Consider the following 19,720-nt stretch of genomic DNA (forward strand, 5'->3'; position numbering starts at 1 on the left):
AGACATAGATACAGATGTGTGTGTGTATATATATATATACACACACACACACACACACAAATATGTGTGTCTGTATATATATATATATATATATATATATATATATATATATATATATATATATATAACATTTATATTTAACAATGTACGATTGATAACATTATTTACATATGGAATATCATTCATACCTGCTAGCTGCATGTTATTTAACATGAGGATTTTGTGCACTTCCTAAGGCAATGAAAACATTTGTCTACTAACTAAATAACCAAACCCTAAAAAACTTGCACTTCATAAACTATGCAATAAAAGTGTTAAAATATGAAAGGAATGAAAATATTGTTCCCGGACTCTTCTAAACAATTTAATATTTTAAAGCAAACAGTTGACATAGTGACAATTACAACTGTACTGGTATGTATTAAACCATGTGCTGGACAAATATATAAGACCCACATATCAGGCATACATGTTCAATGTTCGATGCTTACATGTACATATAAACACCATTTATGATATGTCCATATATCAGATTTCCATAAGGAAGTAGAAGACTTAGGATGAACACAATCTTCGTAGTTATTATTGTTGTTTTATCATTTATTTGCAGCCTCATGAAGCACTTTATAATGAAGGAGAATTCCCTGTTTCCCAGTTTCATTTGTTTTCCTCTGTTGTAACGTGTTGTATTTGTTTTAGTGTTGAATAATGTCTAATAAATTTCCTCTGTCTGATTTACCACCTAATTCGCTGATGAACTTACTTATGAAACCTCTTTCAGTGCATTCAGGTCTACTTCAAACAAAACTCCTGGCTAATTCAATATATTTTATCATTTATATTTATTTCTAGTTGATTTCTTCTAATGGTCCTGTAGGTATGTTTTGAGTGAATGTTTTCAGCTGATGTGGATTACTAGTTGATTTTGGCATTTGTTATAAAATTAAACCATGTTCTGAAGAGCACTTATGAACCTGTTTACCTTTTAATTTACACTTAAATCCTGGATAACTGACTGACAGACGAGCAGCAAACACATTTCAGCCTGTTTGATATGTGTTTTCAAGCTCAGTGTGAAACATCTATTATATTTTTAAAGCAAAGTTGCAGTTGTTCTGTAGTCAAAGGCGTCATCTGTCTTCATCTCAATAGCTGATTAAATGCACAGTATTGACTGTGTATTGATCTAACAGATGCACATGCATGAGTTGCGCCTCAACACCTTGCGTTTTTAATTATATAAATGAAATGCCATGTCCTGATCACACAGAATGAAAACAAGCAAAACAGTGATTTACACAATTGATAAATTCAAATGTTCATTTTCACATAAATGTAATTTATGTTTCATCAACACATATTTGTCCTTTAAATTATTTACTTTTGGCAACAATTTTTGTGATGTAATGCATTTTATTCACTTATTTGAATCACGTAAATTCAATTCATTACTTTTTGTGCTTCTGAGCTCATGAATGTGTGTAGACCCACACACACATACACACACACAGACACACAGAGAGGAGAGAGAGAGAGAGAGAGAGAGAGTTAGACAATTCGTAAAAAGCTACAGTGAGATACTAAGAAAAAAGAAAGAGAAAGAGTGAAGAGACAGAGAGAGAAAGATACTGAGCAAGAGACTAGAGAGAGACAGAGAGAAAGAGCATGGATTAAAAGAGAGAGAGAGAGACAGGGAGAGAGAGAGAGACAGATAGAGAGAAAGAGAGAGTAAAAGAGGTAGAGCTAGAAAGAGAGAGTAGGTAGAGAAGTGAAAAGAGAGTGGTGAGAGATAGAGAGAGAGAGAAAGAGAGAGAGAAGGATAGAGATAAAGTGAGATAGATGAGATTTAACATGTTTGTTGTGCCAGTGTCGATTCAGTCTTTGCACATTCAACAGAAATTAATTTAGACAAAAACGATATACTAACAAATGAAGCAATAATAACAATATAATAACACATTAAACCCAGGACCTGAAATGAATATGACATGAAAAAAAAAAACAACTGAAAAAGAGAGAGGGAATGAGAAACAGAGAAAGTGAGAGAGAAAAAGATAGAGAGAGAGAAAGAGAGAGAGAGAGAGAGACAGTGAGCGAGAGAAAGAGAGAGATAGAGAGAGATATAGCGAGAGTGAGAGAGATAGAGATAGAGAGAGTGAGAGAGAGAGAGATAGCAAGAGTGAGAGATATATATATATAGAGAGAGATAGAGAGAGTGAGAGAGAGAGAGAGATAGTGAGAGTGAGAGAGATATATATATAGAGAGAGATAGAGATAGAGAGAGTGAGAGAGAGAGAGAGAGAGAGAGAGAGAGAGAGAGAGAGAGAGAGAGAGAGAGAGAGAGAGAGATGGTGAGTCATGTTTGGTGTAAGTGACTGATCTATAGTCTGCAGTTCATCAGTATTCTACCCTGATACACAACACATGCACACCTCACAGCACAGGACGAGAGAATCGTCATCACAGATGGATTCAGATGCTCTGGAAAGGAAGGATGATGTGTGAGGCAGAAGGAAAACGAGTGAGAGAGGAATATGGATGCATGATTCAAAGAATATTCTAGATATAGCAAAGAAATGCAACATTATTGCACATTATTTCTTTTAAAGATGTCTATAATTATTGAAAATCAATCAAGAGAGTTTTATCAGAGCTCTCTCTATCTCTCTTTGTCTTTTTTCTCTTTCACTCTCTCTTCAAAGAGCCATTTTTGCAAAGAAGACATGCATGTGTGAAGAACTTTTATAAGGGTCCTAAAACCTACGTTACGTACACACTGCAATTGCAAGTTTTTTCCCTAGAACCGTGAATAACCATGAGCAACGTCTATACTACAGATAACTTCTCAGTTCTTCTCTTCTCTTCTCTTCTCTTCTCTTCTCTTCTCTTCTCTTCTCTTCTCTTCTCTTCTCTTCTCTTCTCTTTTCTTCTCTTCTCTTCTCTTCTCTTCTCTTCCTTCACAAGGTGATGTGAGTTGTTCTGGTCTTCAGAGGCTTCTTCACATTCTTCCACTTCTCTGTGAAATACAGGGTGAAACAGAGTGCAGGGTGTCATCGAGGGAAAGATAGAGCAGAAAAACAACCAGAGAGAGAGAGAGAGAGAGAGGGAGAGAGAGAGAAAGAAAAGAGGGATTGAGAGAAAGTAAGAAAGAGAGGAGAAATGGGAAAGAAAAAGAAAAAGAGAGGGGAGATTGAAACTAGATGAGAGAGACAAGGGAATGGGTGAGAGAAAGAAAAACAAAACGAAAAGAAAAAGATAGAGAAGAGACAGACAGAGATAGACAGAACAGTAAATGAGAGAGGAGAAAGAATGAGAGACAGAGAGTGAGAAGAAAGACAGAAGGAAGGGGTGAAAAAAATGGTCAAACTGGTCCGTCCGTCTTCTCTGAATCGGTGTGTTTATCGTTCACTGGTCTCAGTCTGTCAGTATCTCTCTCAGTCTCTGCTGATCTCTCGATCTCTCTCTCTCTCTGCACTCACAGCTGAGTGGACAGGTTCTGTGTTTATGTTTATGCATTAACAACACCAGTTTAAATACTGTCACTGTCCAAAAAAAAACAAAAACAAAAAACGAAAAAAGTATCACAACTTTTACCTCATTTGAGCACAGCAGTTGATGAATGGACCAAAAAATAAAAGATCCAAAGTTGCTTGGAATCAAATCCGTTTATATTAACCTACATTAGAAGTTAAGAATGTTTTTGCCTTCTCCTGTAAACTTTGGAAACCCTTGTATTTATACTTTACATTACCTGCATGCATTATTGTAAGTTACCTGCATGTATTCTCTGTATGTATATACACTGTATGTAATACTTTTTTTAACATTTTCAAAAATTTAAACCCTTAAACTGTAATATTTCTCTGCCCCACTCAACCAAATGATGCACAGCTGTTTCCAAAGATGTTGCCACCACTGGCCAAATCATGTTTTGTTGATCTTCTAGGGGAAAATAAGTGAACACATCCCCTAGGATGCCTTAAATATGTAACTTTATCCTCTTCCATACATTGTTAATTATCACACACATCTCAAACTCCTTTATTGACTCTACATCCGTATCATTGTACTTTTTAAGTGAAAATGTTTACACTGCAAGAATAAGTCTTAATGCAGAATTATTATTATTGTTGTTGTTGCTGTTGTTATTGTTATTATCCTCTCTTTATTTATTTCTTCATCTTTGACACTCACTCCTTCAATGTTTCTCACTCTTCCTGTCCTTCTCACACTCTTCACTCTCTACTTCTCCTTTTTAAAAATTTCTTTCTCTATTTTCTATCTCTCTAGATCTCTTTTCCTTTATCTATTCTTTCTCTCTTCACCTTCCTCTCTTTTACTTTATCCTTTCTCATTCCCATTCTTTGTTTTCTCTCTCTTTCTACTGAATCACTTTATCTCTCCCCTTTCTCTCCCTCTTTCCATTGCCCTCTTTCTCTCCACTCTTCCTCGCTCTCACCTTTCTTGATTATTAATGAGGTTATAATGTTAAACTGTGTCTCTGAACCTGTTTAACCACCTGATTAAGATAAAAAGACAATTTTGTACATCCAAAAAAGTGATGCAAATGTCTACATCATTTACATATTAACAAAATACATCAGATCAACTCAAATTTGTACTTCTGTTTACTTGCTTTTGGCAACAACTGTGTCTTTTTCTTTTAATCTTTTATTAGTGATATACAAAACAGCATGCATGTATAATTTTGTAATGTAGCCATTCATTACAAAAACAAAAGAAGCAAAGAGAAAAAGGGAAAAAAACAGTGAATAAGAACAAGAATAAGAATAGAAGGTCAATATTTGCATTTTAAATTCAAATCAGTTGTATGTGATGCCAAAAACTGTCCCGTATATTTACTGTCTTCTCAGCATTAATTCTTCCCAACCCCAGCATAACTTGATAAGATGTGATTTCAATCTATTTGTCAATCCACTCTTTAAAATGAGGAGTTTTAGAGCTCGTCCACTTATTCTGTATTATACTGGCAGCTGGAATCACACCAACTTTTATGAGAGTAAACTTGTGATTTGTTATATTGGCAATTTCTGTTCTATTCCTATAGGCAAAGCTAAGGTAGCAGAAATCCTGTTTTCCCAGTCTTTCAAGAGTTTTACCTGAGAATGGATGTGTTACTGAGATCTCCCAAATCATATAAAAGGTGCACAAATCATCAGAAGCTGAATGGTGTAAAATGATGTACCGTATGAATTGTCCTTTAACCTCTATAATATTTCTACCTATACTTGACACGATTCTCAACCACGCATCATCAGCAATATTACGACCCAAATCTTTCTGCTATATTGCGTAAGGATCAGTACATGTATCACCAGTTAACTAATTAGATGTTCTACAGAACGCAGCTGCTTTGTGAGCTTCATGTTGCAGATTTAGGTTTTCAATCACAGGGTTACTCTTTTCTGACATTGAATTTGGCCTGAATACAATGCCTTAACCAAATTACTTACAAACAGTGCTTTCCACGCAGGTTATATTTCTTTACATCAATCCCCATTTTCATACAAATCACATGCAATATTTATCCCTTTACATTGCAATTGTTTCCAATTTCCTATTTGTTTACCTATTTGTATACGAGGATTATTCCAAAGTAAGGCATAACCAGGATTATTCTAAAGTAAGGCATAACCAAGATTATTCTAAAGTAAGGCATAACCAAGATTATTCCCAAGTAAGGCATAACCAAGATTATTCCAAAGTAAGGCATAACCAAGATTATTCCAAAGTAAGGCATAATCAAGATTATTCCAAAGTAAGGCATAACCAAGATTATTCCAAAGTAAGGCATAATCAAGATTATTCCAAAGTAAGGCATAACCAAGATTATTCTGAAGTAAGGCACAACCAAGAATATTCCAAAGTAAGGCACAACCAAGATTATTCCAAAGTAAGGCATAACCAAGATTATTCCAAAGTAAGGCATAACCAAGATTATTCCAAAGTAAGGCATAACCAAGAATATTCCAAAGTAAGGCATAACCAAGATTATTCCAAAGTAAGGCATAACCAAGATTATTCCAAAGTAAGGCATAACCAAGATTATTCCAAAGTAAGGCGTAACCAAGATTATTCCAAAGTAAGGCATAACCAAGATTATTCCAAAGTAAGGCATAACCAAGATTATTCCAAAGTAAGGCACAACGAAAATGATTCCAAAGTAAGGCATAACCAAGATTATTCCAAAGTAAGGCATAACCAAGAATATTCCAAAGTAAGGCATAACCAAGATTATTCCAAAGTAAGGCATAACCAAGATTATTCCAAAGTAAGGCATAACCAAAAATATTCTGAAGTAAGGCACAACCAAGATTATTCCAAAGTAAGGCATAATCAAGATTATTCCAAAGTAAGGCATAATCAAGAGTATTCCAAAGTAAGGCATAATCAAGATTATTCCAAAGTAAGGCATAATCAAGATTATTCCAAAGTAAGGCATAACCAAGATTATTCTAAAGTAAGGCATAACCAAGATTATTCCAAAGTAAGGCATAACCAAGATTATTCCAAAGTAAGGCATAATCAAGATTATTCCAAAGTAAGGCATAATCAAGATTGTTCCAAAGTAAGGCATAACCAAGATTATTCTAAAGTAAGGCATAACCAAGATTATTCCAAAGTAAGGCATAACCAAGATTATTCCAAAGTAAGGCACAACCAAGATTATTCCAAAGTAAGGCATGTACTCTCCCTCTCTTCCTCTCTCTCTCTCTCTCTCTCTCTCTCTCTCTCTCTCTCTTTCTGTCTCTCTCTCTCTGTTTATTTCTCTCTGTCTCATGGTGTGGAGAAGACAGGATGGTTTCCATTTTCCTGACCCTCAAACTCATTTTCTACTCCACAGAAAGAGAGAGGTGGGAGGGGGGATCCCCACCCTGACCTGCTCTCCTCTTCAGAGACACCTCTCTTCTCTGTACCTCTTCCCTTTAGCGCTCTTTACTTCTCTGTAGTCCTTTTCTCTCTTCTCTCCTCTCCTCTCCTCCCTGCCCCTCCTCTCGGCCTTCCTGAGCTGGGAACCTGGAATTTCAGAGTTGTTTGAACAGGGTCCTCTCGTCATGGCCGTGCCTTTAGCTGGGGGCTATTGCCCTTTGACCCCTGATGCATTAGGTATGCGCACTGAGACCTCAAAGGCCTGGAATTCGTCTGAAGTCGAACCTGGGTATTAACACACACACACAACATGGAGGACTACTGTGGGGCCACGAGAGAGAGAGAGAGAGAGAGAGAGAGAGAGAAAACATTTTTTCACCTTCACTTCAACATTCACTTTTTGTACACACACAGGTACGCTATCAAGTAGAAGTTCATTTTTCAGGAGATGCTAGTGAGGAGATTAGATATGAGAGAATCCACTTTGAGGGGAAAGTCAACGAAAAATAAGTGAAAAGGTTTCTGCTAAACTAAAGTTCAAAAACTTAACAAAAGAGATAGAAAATGGGGCCTCTAACAGCCAACCAAACCTGGTAGACCACCAAAACTGTCCCCATCAGATAAACAGCATGCATAGCTCTCATCTTCGAGAGAGAGAAGAAAAACAAGCTGCTTCAGATCTGAAAAAACCCACAGGTGTTTCCGTCCATCCTTCCACTGTGAGAAGACAACTCAGTGCTATGGGTCTGAAAGGATGTGTAGCTGTCAAGAAGCCCTCACTGAGAAAATGAAAAAGAATATATACTAATCATACAAAGAAGGTGCTGGTCCAGACCTCAACATACCTGTTTGTGGTATGGCGTGGATGGTGAGAAGCAGAAAATGCAACCAACTTCTAAGACTAGACTTCTCAGGAGTGGAAAAACAGATTTCCTTGAAAAAACATCTGAAAAGAGTGAAAGCTGTGCTAAATGTAAACAGTGGACACAATAACTACTGAAAATGATATTATATTTAATTATTGAAGCTTCTGTGTAATTTTTTGTTAATTATGTTTACTCAATATCTCTTTTGACGGCACGGTTAGAAATTCAGGTTCTGTGCAGGTACATTTGTTATTCATCAAGGTACAAGCATTGTTAAATCTACCCGCACAAATACAACAGTGCTTTTAAGTTTCAATTGTGCACCTTAAATAAGTTTTTTCCAGGTGAAAAGTACATATTTGTACCTTTTCATAACCGAATGTTTTAAAACAGAACAATAAAATAAAAAGCCTGGAGACGAGACAGGAAGTATAGAGTCAGTACAACTTAGGAAGTTTCATTTTAGTGATTATTTTATAATTACGTTCCCTGACTAAAGGTACTGAGATGTGCCCTTGGGGGTACCACTACAGTGGCAAGGGGGGGACTGCCTCAGTGACAGTTCTGACCTTTTTTTCCTGAGAGTGTGCTAATTCATTAATTCCATACTGTACACTGTACACTGTTCTTAGCCTAAATCTACACGTGATCTTAACCTCAGTAAACAAAAATAAATTTTTTGCATGTTCAGCTTTTGAACCTTTTGTAAAAAATAATAATAACAATAACAAAAAAACACTTTACAAAGTGAGGGGCATATTGTTGCTTGTGAGGTTTAGCCCTGACTTTTCCTGCTTTTCCTGCAACATTGTGACTTTTTTCATAACAAAAAAGGACAAAAACAAACAAACTCACACATACAAATCCTCTTTCATGTGTCCAGCAAGCAAGATAGCAAATGTGCTTTCAAAACTCTTCTCCATACTTTGCAAGCAGCCAGCTCACAGCTCTTAACCTGCTCTCTCCCAGCAGCCTGACCAGGACCACACCACATGTCCATTCCACCCCCAGTGAAAACCAATCAATCACACAGATGATCAATAACAGAAGTGATCGATCACCCAGGCCTGTGCCTCATTTCTTCCATTCTGCTGTCAGTGAGGCTCTTCATCATCCTCATCCTCGCTGCCTGAGGGAACCAATGTTGGGAGATAAGAGCAGAAACCTTCCATTTAGCTCACATATACATGCTTGGGAGTGCAGCGTGGATGAAACGGTAATAAAGACAACGGCTAACTGCCACTGATTAATGTACCGCAATCCTGACGGTGCAAGAACTGGACAAGAGTTCACACATGTGACGGAGAAGGCATTGGGCTGTCCGTCAGTCATAAACAAGAGGTTAAAAATAGACTTTTTGAGGTGTTTCTCAAATTCCACTCAGACCTGTTTCGGTCTGACAGCACAGTGTCACTGGGGAAGGGTTTCTAAATGTGGATGTTGCCTTCAGAAATGGTGCTTGTTTGATTTAGAGGAAAAAGTACACTTTTAAATTCTGTCTCTAACTAGACACATCAGTGTGTTCAGCTGGAGACGACAGATTTTGTGTTATAACTAACAGTCCTTTATCCAGTGATGGATATAGAGCACGCCTTGGGCTGTGTTTTAACACAGGATGGAAAACAACATCACACAAAAAGTGTTGAAAAGTGTTACAAAAGTCAATGAGTTGTTGTTTAACACCACTGTTTAGAGGGTATTGGTGTACAAAACAATCTCTCCAAGGACCAGCTGCGAAGGTGTGGAGAAATCATTTGCAAAACATGCTCCCCTGATCTGATCAGACATACTGTAATATTTCTGCTCTTCTGGACGTTTGTGGTCAATACTGTAAACACACAGTGGAAGAAATGTTTGTGTTCTACTAATACGCAGCAGTTCAGCAAACATGATTAGTTTGAAACACCACAAGACAAGATCTGTACTGAGATTCCACCCACTTTCAGTTGATGAGATGTAGTATTAGTGTGCGGGCACTATAACATGCAAATTCAATTACAAGGTCTAAAAAAAATCATTGAAACTAAAATAGTTCATGCACTTTAAGCTGAGCTGCAAATGAAGGCACATTTATAAACTCTGTTGCACTTTTAGGACAAAGGTGTCAAAGTGTTAAATCTCATTAGGGTCAAACTGAGGAATTCTGCACTTCTTTTTTTTTAATGCAAGACTTTTTTTCTGAAAGATTTCGTTCTCAACAAGAAGATTTTATATAAAAGAGAAATAATAATAAAAAACTTTCTCCACTCTTTTATTCCTTTGCCATAAATTCGTCCCTAAATTGGCCCAAACCGCCAGTGCTTCGTTTAAGCCTTTATTCTCCATTTCTGTACAGACCGTTATCCATCAGATGTGGCTGTGATTACCAAAATAATAACGTGGAATTAATTCTTCTGCGTTAAAAGCTCGTGATTTGCCTTCTGTGCCGAGATGTCCGTTCATTCGAAGGACGAGCGAGTGAGCAGTGCTGACAGCTCAGGTTCAGTCGCACAACCGCCAAGGAAATCATCTTTTAATTCACTTTCAGCAACTTCCGTCTCCCCAAGCATGAATTTGTCATTTATAGGAGCGCGTTAGTTCCGTTTGGACTCTTCCGTCTCGCTTTAAACGACATCTAAAAACAATGAAATATCACAGGCGAACGAAATACTGAAGGAGGTGCGGTTTGATGGAGAATAAACGCGCTGAAATGAAGAATAAGTGGCGGATTTTTTTTTTTCCCTTGGTCTCCGGGAGACATGTGTGTGACGTCACGCGGCCGTTCGCTCGGCCACGCCCACCAAGAAGATTCGCATGGAGTTTCAAAAAAACACACAGGCCTGCATGCGCAGATTTAGACTACGTGAGAACGACATAGCTGACTTTACACGTCTGTAACGTTCAGCCAATGAGGGGTCGATCAAAGTGAAGACGGCTAGTCGGATTTCCTTCTCACTGTTGTTTTTTTTTTTTTTTTTGAAAAACAAGTAAAATGAAAGACTTCACTGAATTCAACTTCACTGAGTTGAAGGCTGAACCAACACTGTTAAATACTGTATATAAGCAGGGTTAGCGTTCGGGTTATATAAGCACGGTTACTGTTCAGTTCATCAGTTCATCAGGCTGCATTATATCTGAAATGCATAGTATTCCGTATTATTACATACTACAGCCTATGTTTATAACTTGTACATGTTGTATATGTAGGTGATATTACATTTAAATCTATAGAATATGAAAAGTAAACTATGCAAGTTCTACTACATGTGTTTTGTGAGCCTGTGGGGACCTGAGGCATAGATACAATGGTGACTGGAGGTCTGTGTGTGGGGGTGGGTGTGATTTCTCAAAGGGGGCTGATTGAATGGTTTCTGTAGAGGGTTGTTCCATCATTAGAAATAAAGGATATGTGTAATTTCTGGCTACAATTAAAGAACACATCATTATGATAAGATACAGGCTACAAGGTGTAAAAATGAGAGTCATACATAATATACAGTAATACATCTGTATTACTGAATACATTGAAAAACACATATCTCGAAAATCATAAAGTGTTCAGTGGGATTGTTTGCTTTTCTGAATGTTTCCGAATTTTGTCTAAAAAATTTGTCTCTTCAGTCTTGGGTTTCAGGACTGTTTTCTGAGAGGTGGACAGAGGATGATTTGTTGAGAAGCTGCGAAGCACAACCTGTCTAGTTTGAAATATTGCACACTTCCAGAAAAGTCAAACATTTTCGTATAGAAATCAAAACATCAAAGGGATTGTAATCCATTCCGAACTGGTGATGTAACAATGACTAATGGTTTCCATTGTGATGTCACAGAGGGTGAGTGTTCTATCAGCTCTGGGACTGCAGTGATAACCGGAGAGCTCAGTCTGCAGAGCGGTGGGGGTATGGAAGCCTCAGGCTGGGTGGCAGGTACGGGCTGAGCTCGGTGCAGTGACTAGGCGAGCGTCCTGGCGCCACACAGACCCGCACGAAACCTGAGCCTCCAAACGGCAGCTCTGAACTCTGACATCTGGGAATTCTGTGGATGCTGACCTCACTGGGTCAGAGGTTAGCAGGGGGTCCCGTAGTTTCCTCTTTCAGGAGGGAAGGGGGGGGGTAGAAAAGAGTGAGACCAATAGAGAGAAAGAGAGGGGGGGGACTCTACCATAATGAGAAAGGGAAAAAAATGTTGATGGCATCCCAACCCACATCTGGCAATGATGGTGAATTTCTATTATTTACATTTCCATTCAAGGAAGCATTTCCTGTGCCAAGGTTAAAAGAGATGTAAGGTACGAGTGTGTGTGTGTGTGTGTGTGTGTGTGTGTGTGTGTGTGTGTGTGTGAGGGAGAAAGAGAAAGAGCAAAAATCAAAGGGGTTGGTAGGGGGAGGTCGGAAAAGGAAAGGCCCCTATGGAAATGTTTATGTGCTATACCCATTATGAATAGGGTAGCCAGCTACGTGAGGCTGTGAGGAGGGGAACAGCGGAGATTCCAGAGTTTATAAAGTGGATGTTTGGACTGTGGTTGATCTTTCTGGACATTATTAATCATCAGTTTAACAGGTCACCTTATCTATTCTTCACTGCCTATCAGTCTGAACTGAAGAAAAACCTCTGTAGGTGTCGCCAGCTATAAATATGTGTATACATGTTTCTTGTTCAATGGTTCTCTGCAGTAGTGTTAGCTACATCATGGTTATGTTGATAGTATTTTAGATGGGTCATAAGTTACCTGAGGTGGGCTATAATTATGCTGAGAGACAATACTTTGAATTGACATGATTGAAATGGAGGCAAGTACTTTCACACAATAAAATGTGCTATACATGAAAATTATTTTGGCCAAAAGAAGCAAATTTACATGAAACAATTCAATATGTTTCACTTGTGTGCAACCACTTGCTATGTTTGTCATGAACCCTTTTTTCAGTGCATTTTTCTCCATTTTTTATTAATATGTGCATTTTTGATTGATTTTCAAATTTTAATTTGTGTTGACTCAAATATATTTATGAGAAATCTACTTTTTAGTTCTTGGTTTTAATCATTCGATTATTTGAATTCTAATTTCTGTTTTTATGGTTAAATTTATTATCAGATTATTTATTTCAGAAAGAACAGAGCCTAGAAAAGTTGCTGTTAGAAGCTGGATGTACTAAGAAGTTCTGCTGATGTTCTAAAAGTTACTTAAGAAATATTTGGACCTTTTTCTAATAAGCTGTTTTTTTCTATAATAAGCTGTATTGCGTTTACCTCTAGCTTTCACTGAAACAAGCAATGTTTGATTGTTCTTACTTTACCTATTGTGGTGTTACTTTACCTAGGGTGGCTGTTGTTTTGTGTTTGTGTGTGTGTGTGTGTGTGGGTGTGTTGCAGGATTGGTAGTCGGCTCCTGATGTTTAAAGAGGTGGTTCCCAGTAATGTGGTTGCCAAAAATGTGTTTTGTTTTCTCTTTATATAAGAGAAATCAGAAAGAAAATTAATTAAATAAACCTTCTCCAGCGCACTGTAAATTATTCTAACAATTTTTTTTTCATCTTCGATGTTTTTGCTAATTTAATTTACTGCTTTTGACAGAACAAGAAAAAATAATTTCAGAAACATCCGATTTAAACCAGATCACAAGCAAGGATGTGTTGCACACTGACACCGTCTGTGAATTTATCTCAACCTGCTAGCATGTCTAGCTTGTTAAATTTGTATGCACAGCACTGGTACACATGCATGCATATCTAACGTGTGTGTGGGCGCGGTTGTGTGTGTGTGTGTGTGTGTGTGTGAGAGACAGACAGTACTCAGAGTTGTGCCTTAAAGTGCATCTCTCCTCTCTCCCACACTCTCTGCTGCACTCTCCTGCTTTAGCAGTAAGGCTTTTACAGTGGGAGGCTTCTTGCCACCCACCCAGCTGGAATGTCATGCATGCAATTAGGGGAGATTGCAGCGGGGGGCTGGGGGCCAGGGGGGCTGGGCTGGAGGGCTGGGTTAGGGGCTGGGGGGAGGAATAAGGGGCTGCTTAAAGAGTCAGCGAAACAGGAGGGGAGAGAGGGTCTTCGCTTGGGGGTGGGATTAAAGGAAGAGGTAGAGGGTGAAAGACGAAGGGGCTTCATTTCAGAGAGAGAGAGAGAGAAAAACACACTTGCTACTCTAAACCAACCACCTTTAAATAATCTATGTCTTCTTACTTTCTGTGTCATAAGTGACCCTCTGTCGAGAGAGAGAGAGAGAGAAAGAGAGAGGGTGAGAGCAAGATAGTTTGGGTGTGAGTAAGGGCAGAGGGCAAGAGAGAAAGAGATAGGTTGACATGTGACAAGAAACAAAAGTAGAAAGTAGAAGAGCAATAAAAGAAAGATAATTTGTGAGTTAAGGCAAGACAGAAAGCGAGAGAGAGAGAGAGAGAGAGAAAGCCTGAAAGACCGGGAGAGAAAAAGAAAAGTAAAAGAGGGAGAAAGAAAGAGTAAAAGAAAATAGTATTTTTTTTTTTTTGTGTGAGTGGAAGAAGGAAGGAGTGAGAGAGAGAGAGAGAGAGAGAGAGAGAGAGAGAGCTTGTGTGTGAATGAGGGGGAGAGAGAAAGAGAGAGAGAGAAAAGGAGGGGTAAAAGGGAAGCCACATGCACCATTTGGGAGCGGAAGGAAACCCCTGAGTCAGAGAGGGAAAAGAGAAACGTGTGCAGTCTGCCAGGCAGCTCCACAGCACTGCAGTGATACAGATATCAAAGAGCATGCTTCCACCTGTCAACATTATTTAGAAATGCTCTGTTCACTGAACTGAGATGGAAACCATAGCGTATACTAACACTAGGCACATAAAAAAACACAGAGTTATCACATATTCAAACATATTCATCATCATTTCTTTGCCTCTTTAGTTCAGCACTGTGGTGTGATTGGCTACATCCTCTTCATCAGTGTGATCTGTTAGTGCCACAGATAAGAGCACAACAATAGAAAAAGTTTCAGAGCAGTGCATCTTGCACAAATTCAAAGGAAATGCATAAATTTAAAGGACAGACACTTCAATTTGAAAATGCTAGTGAAACAATAGTGAAAACATCAGCTGACTGGACCAGCTTTTATTGTGTTATCGTACAAAATGGCAAAAACTAAAAATAAACTTGGAGAACGTAATTTTATTTTCGTGATGAAAGAATGACAGAATTTTAAACGGACATGCTTATAGTCGTAAATACTTACTAAATCGTTAATAAATGAACTGAGATGAATTGCATCACATCTCTAAATTTAGCTAAATTAAGCGATATTTGTCCAGAATGCTCCACCGCCTATTTAGAAAAGCCTATTTAGAAAAGGTTATTCTAACATCATAACATGCTTTATGCATTATTATTTTCAGATGAACAAGAATGAGCAGAGGAGTAATGCTCTCTAGTAGACACTGAGAATATTGCTTGAGATTAATATAAAGAGGTCTTGATGAAAGTGTTCGATGTTTTGTGGAAGTTTAAAAGATTTTTTTGTCTCTGTGACAAATACAGCAAAGAAATCATTGATTTCTAAAAAAAAAAAAAAACAACAAAAAAAACCAAACAAACAAAAAAAACTAGCAGAAATAATTGTTGCAGGTGATTTAATATAATAGCAGCATGCCCAAGTAGTCTGAATGTGAGAAATCATTTTCTTCCATAAATCAGATGTGGTGTGGAAGAAAGCAGATGGGTTTAAATAGTTTGTCTAAATGTATTTCAATGCAAACAGTGTTGAACACACAACCATAACAGTAACAGTGAATGAATTCTGTACCAGAGAGCAGGAAAACATGTAGAGCTGACTTTAAAGAGCTTAATGTCAGTGTTTATCAGTCTTGCTTCTGGACATTTCTCCTTGCTCTGCACATTTTCATGTGCTGTAATACAATTATTTTAACATCTTAATGAGCTGATACGATCAAATTTTAGAAACATAATAATAATAATAATAATAATAACAATAATAATAATAATAAACACTCTCACATTTTAATACACCATATCTGAAATGATACCAAAGAAAATGTCTCCACCAGTCAGCATTTTTAGGAATGCTCTGTTCACTGAATGCAGATGGTATGTAGTATGGATGTTAATATAATGCCCATAAAAAAAACCTACATATTTATCACATATTAATCCCAGATAAGAGTTCCATGTGTACAAATTCATGTGTTTTGAAGGAAAAATGTTTCCATTTTTAAATGGATAAATGAGCTTGCTGTCCACTCATCACTTCAGTTTGCTTCAGTTTATAAATACAGCCGTGTGCAAAAGTTTTGGGCACCTCCGGTCAATTTACCTTTTGTTGATTTTCTATGAAAATAAGTGAACACCCTCATTTTTAAACACAGGTACAGTTTGTTCGCTTAATTTAACATCAGGTCTAGAAAAAAAAAATGAAATGAAGTACTAGTTATTGCTAGTTTTTGTATTGTATTTGACTTTTTCCCATACATTAACCTTGTGCAATAAGTGTGCCTTTGCTTGTAAAGCCAACATATGAAGAAATAAATACAGCACAAAGTAACTGTTTTTCAAAAATGAGCAGAGATCCTGTGAGCTGGTTAGAAGACCAAAGTTCCAGCTTGCTTTCACATTTCTTCTCGCGCGGATTTGTTAAATTCCTTCACCAACAGCTGATTTAACTTAATGAAGCACTGATTAGCCAAACCAGCTCTTGGGTGGTAAATATACTTCCAGTTAACAGTGGGCTGCCAGGAGGAAAGGTTTGGAAAAGTTGGAATGACACTGACACGCGGAAAAATCACCTACTTATTTATTCTTACAGTGGTTTTCTGAGCCAATGTCTACATTTGAAAACTTTGCTCTAGAAGGAGTGCAGCAGTGGGCGTGGCTAACTGTTTGTCACGTGTCAGGAGGGGGCGGGGGGGTGCTTTGTGGGAAATCGAGCAGGGACTATGAGTGGTGCTGGTTGAACATGTAGGCCATTGAATGTATAGGGTGTGTGTGTGTGGTAGTGGGGGTCCTTAAAAAACCCTAGCCCTCTGTGTTGTACACACCCATGAATAGCTCTACATTGCATGCAATATGATAATGTGTATTTGGTGTATGTGGTGGTATATTTAAGCACGCGACATGGTCACGCTTGTCTCACATGCGTATGCAATAGGCAGCACGTGAACTGGCAAAAGGAGAAATGTTACACAATAACTTAAACATTAACCAGCACGGCCAGCAGAGTGTGATGCACAATTTGCATAGTAAGCGAAACACTTGTTTTTAATAGGGCGTGCTGGGTTTCAGTGTTGCATATGTACATGAAGTCGTGCAAAAGTCACATGTTTGTGTGGCTGTTTTCAAGCTATACTCTTTACTTGGAGCCACATACCTCTGCTTGTGATTTACACTCTCCACCCCTCCCCTGAACACACACACATTCTTCACATATTCTGTAGTACACCAGGAGGATATCAATAGCTATTTGTTTGGCAAAAATGTACAGCCTGTGTCTCTGTGTGTGTGAGTGTGTGTGTGTGTGTGTGTGTGTGCGTGCGCGCGTACATATGTATGTGTGTATCCGATGTGTCCGCAGCCCACTGAATTCACGCTCTGCTTTGGATCAAACGCTCTGCACCGATTAGCCACACAATCAGGTCCCCGCAGTAAACGGGGGGAGAGTGAGGCAGTGAGAGAGGCGAGAGGCGGGCGCTTTTCCGCCGGACAATGCCATTATTTCAGCTCCATTGGTCAGGAATGCCGGATTTTACAGGCCGCTGCCCTCCTCCAGGCGTCAACCAAAGCGCCTCCAGTGAGCGTCCGCCTCCGGACCCCCTCACCCCTCTATAGCCCACCACCACCACCACCAAAAAGCCCAATCCACTACTTTCACCCGCCCACCAAACCCCCCTCCACGCTTCCCTACAACTCTTCCACCAATCCACCACTTCCAGCCCCCCACCAAAAATCCACCACGAATCCATCCCTTCTAAACCCCCATCAACCCCCCACCAGCTCTTCCACCAAAGCACCCCCTACAACCCTCATGCACTCCTCCAACCAGCCCTTTCACTCACCCCTCCGCCCCCCTTTCCCACCCTCCTTCCCCCAGCCACCATATCTATCACGACCACCTATAGACACACTTCCTTCTTCTGCGATTGGTTACTCGTCAGAAACCACCAACGCAGTAGAGGAGACTTCAGAGAAAAGTTTTAACTGTTAACAAACACTGCGACGCAAAGTAGTAGCGCCTGCTGCATGTATACCGGCTTTATTATAGCTTTATAGTTTTTATTATAGTTTATTATGCGTTTATTATAATGACGCCGACCTGCTCTCTGTTGGCCAGTTTGTCAGTCATTTCTGTGGAAGCGTCACCCGCTGCATTATCTGTCGTCGAACAGGCGCGTGCAAACGGGGGCAAGGGCGCTTAAAAAAGGAAGTCGCGCGCTTTGTAAACATGAAGTGAAGTTAAAGTCAGGACTTTTTTTTTGAAGCTCAGCATGGTCTGTAGAACCTAAACGCAGGGGACTTCCCCAACCGACTTCTTTAACGTGTATGTGAAACTTGAGCCAGTGATATTGCAAATCTGCTTTGAAACGACAGTTGAACACCTTTTGTATCTGAAAACGCGGCCACACAGCAAATACAGCGCACGGGCACGCGGCGCCTAACCAAGAAAAGTTGAATCTCTAAGGAACACAATTGTTTGTTTTCCTGATATTTGCTTTCATTGGATCTCCTTTTTTTGGATCACCTGTCGTGTAACCGCTTTGGTTTTGTTTTATGTAAGTCATGCCGAAAAAAAAGCCCGGTGAAATGTACCGAACTGAGCTGATTCGGTCATTCTGTGTTTACGTCCCTGCATCAGTGCGCCGATCTCTGAAACAAGAAAAGACCGAGCTAAATGCTCACGTTGAATACGACGGATAAATGAGGGGAAACATTTTTGTGAATGGAGAGCAGAATTTCGAGCGTTCATTGTTAAACTAAAAACTACGCGGTGACGTTGCGCGCTGGGGGACCAATCGCGGCGCGGAAGAGGCATTTAAATGCCTCGGACGCCGACCAATGGCTCGTCGAGCGGCAAAGACTAGCGCAGAAACGGACCAATCGGCGCAGGAGTATGCAAATGAGGAATTCGCTTCAGCGAGAGCTGAATGTCAACTAGTCAAAGATGGAGTCTGGAGCCGAGAGGCCGTCAGGCTGGTCATGGATAAATTACAATTTGCATTAGCTGGACGAGGCGAAGGAGGAGTGGGCGAGGATGGCAAGACGGCATAGTGTTAAAAGTGGACGAATACGAAGGAGACGGGTTGGAGATATTTATGGCTCTTTTTTTTTCCATTTTTGGTCCAACTTTTCTGTCTCTTCTCCGTTCTCTCCCTCTCCCTTCTCTTTTTTTTTGTCGTTTCTTCTGCTTTCCAAGGATTGTCCCTCCCTTGGCCAGGTACCATTCATGTTTTTTTTTTTTGTTTTTTTTTTGGAGAGGGGGTCTTCGTTCTGTCTTGTGAGTAGCATCCGGGTGATTTCGTGGAAATGGCGGGAGCTGAAGGCAAAAAAAGAAAAGAAAACGACAATATCCTATCGTTTTGGGGTGGATGGGCTGGGTTGGGTAGTAGGGAGATTTGGGGGGGTGGGGGGTGGTGGAGTTTGAAGATCTGAACCACGGCTGTAGTTTGGAGATGTTGGACAGCAGGAGGGCATTTACGCTGCGCTGGGCCCTCGGCGGCGTGCACGGTTCAGCTGCCTTCTCTCCAGAAGACTTTGCCAGTCTCGCTTCGTCTCTGGGAGTCTTATAGATTTCAGACCTCAGCTGCTGTCTCAATTAGCGTGGACCTGTCAGTGTAAATTGTTTAAACTAGACTCTGGGTTACAAACCAATAGTGTGCACGTAAATTACAGCCTGCATTTAGACTGTTTAGCTTATTACTTCCAAAAATATATTGGTGCAAAAGATTTAATTGGCCTAACGGGCCCCAGGCTCGGCAGCCGAGGCCTGCCTGCCTGTTGGACTTAGATCAGCACCAGACTTGGTTGGGT

This window comes from Pygocentrus nattereri, chromosome 20 (genome assembly GCF_015220715.1).
Source record: "Pygocentrus nattereri isolate fPygNat1 chromosome 20, fPygNat1.pri, whole genome shotgun sequence".
Taxonomy (NCBI): domain Eukaryota; kingdom Metazoa; phylum Chordata; class Actinopteri; order Characiformes; family Serrasalmidae; genus Pygocentrus; species Pygocentrus nattereri.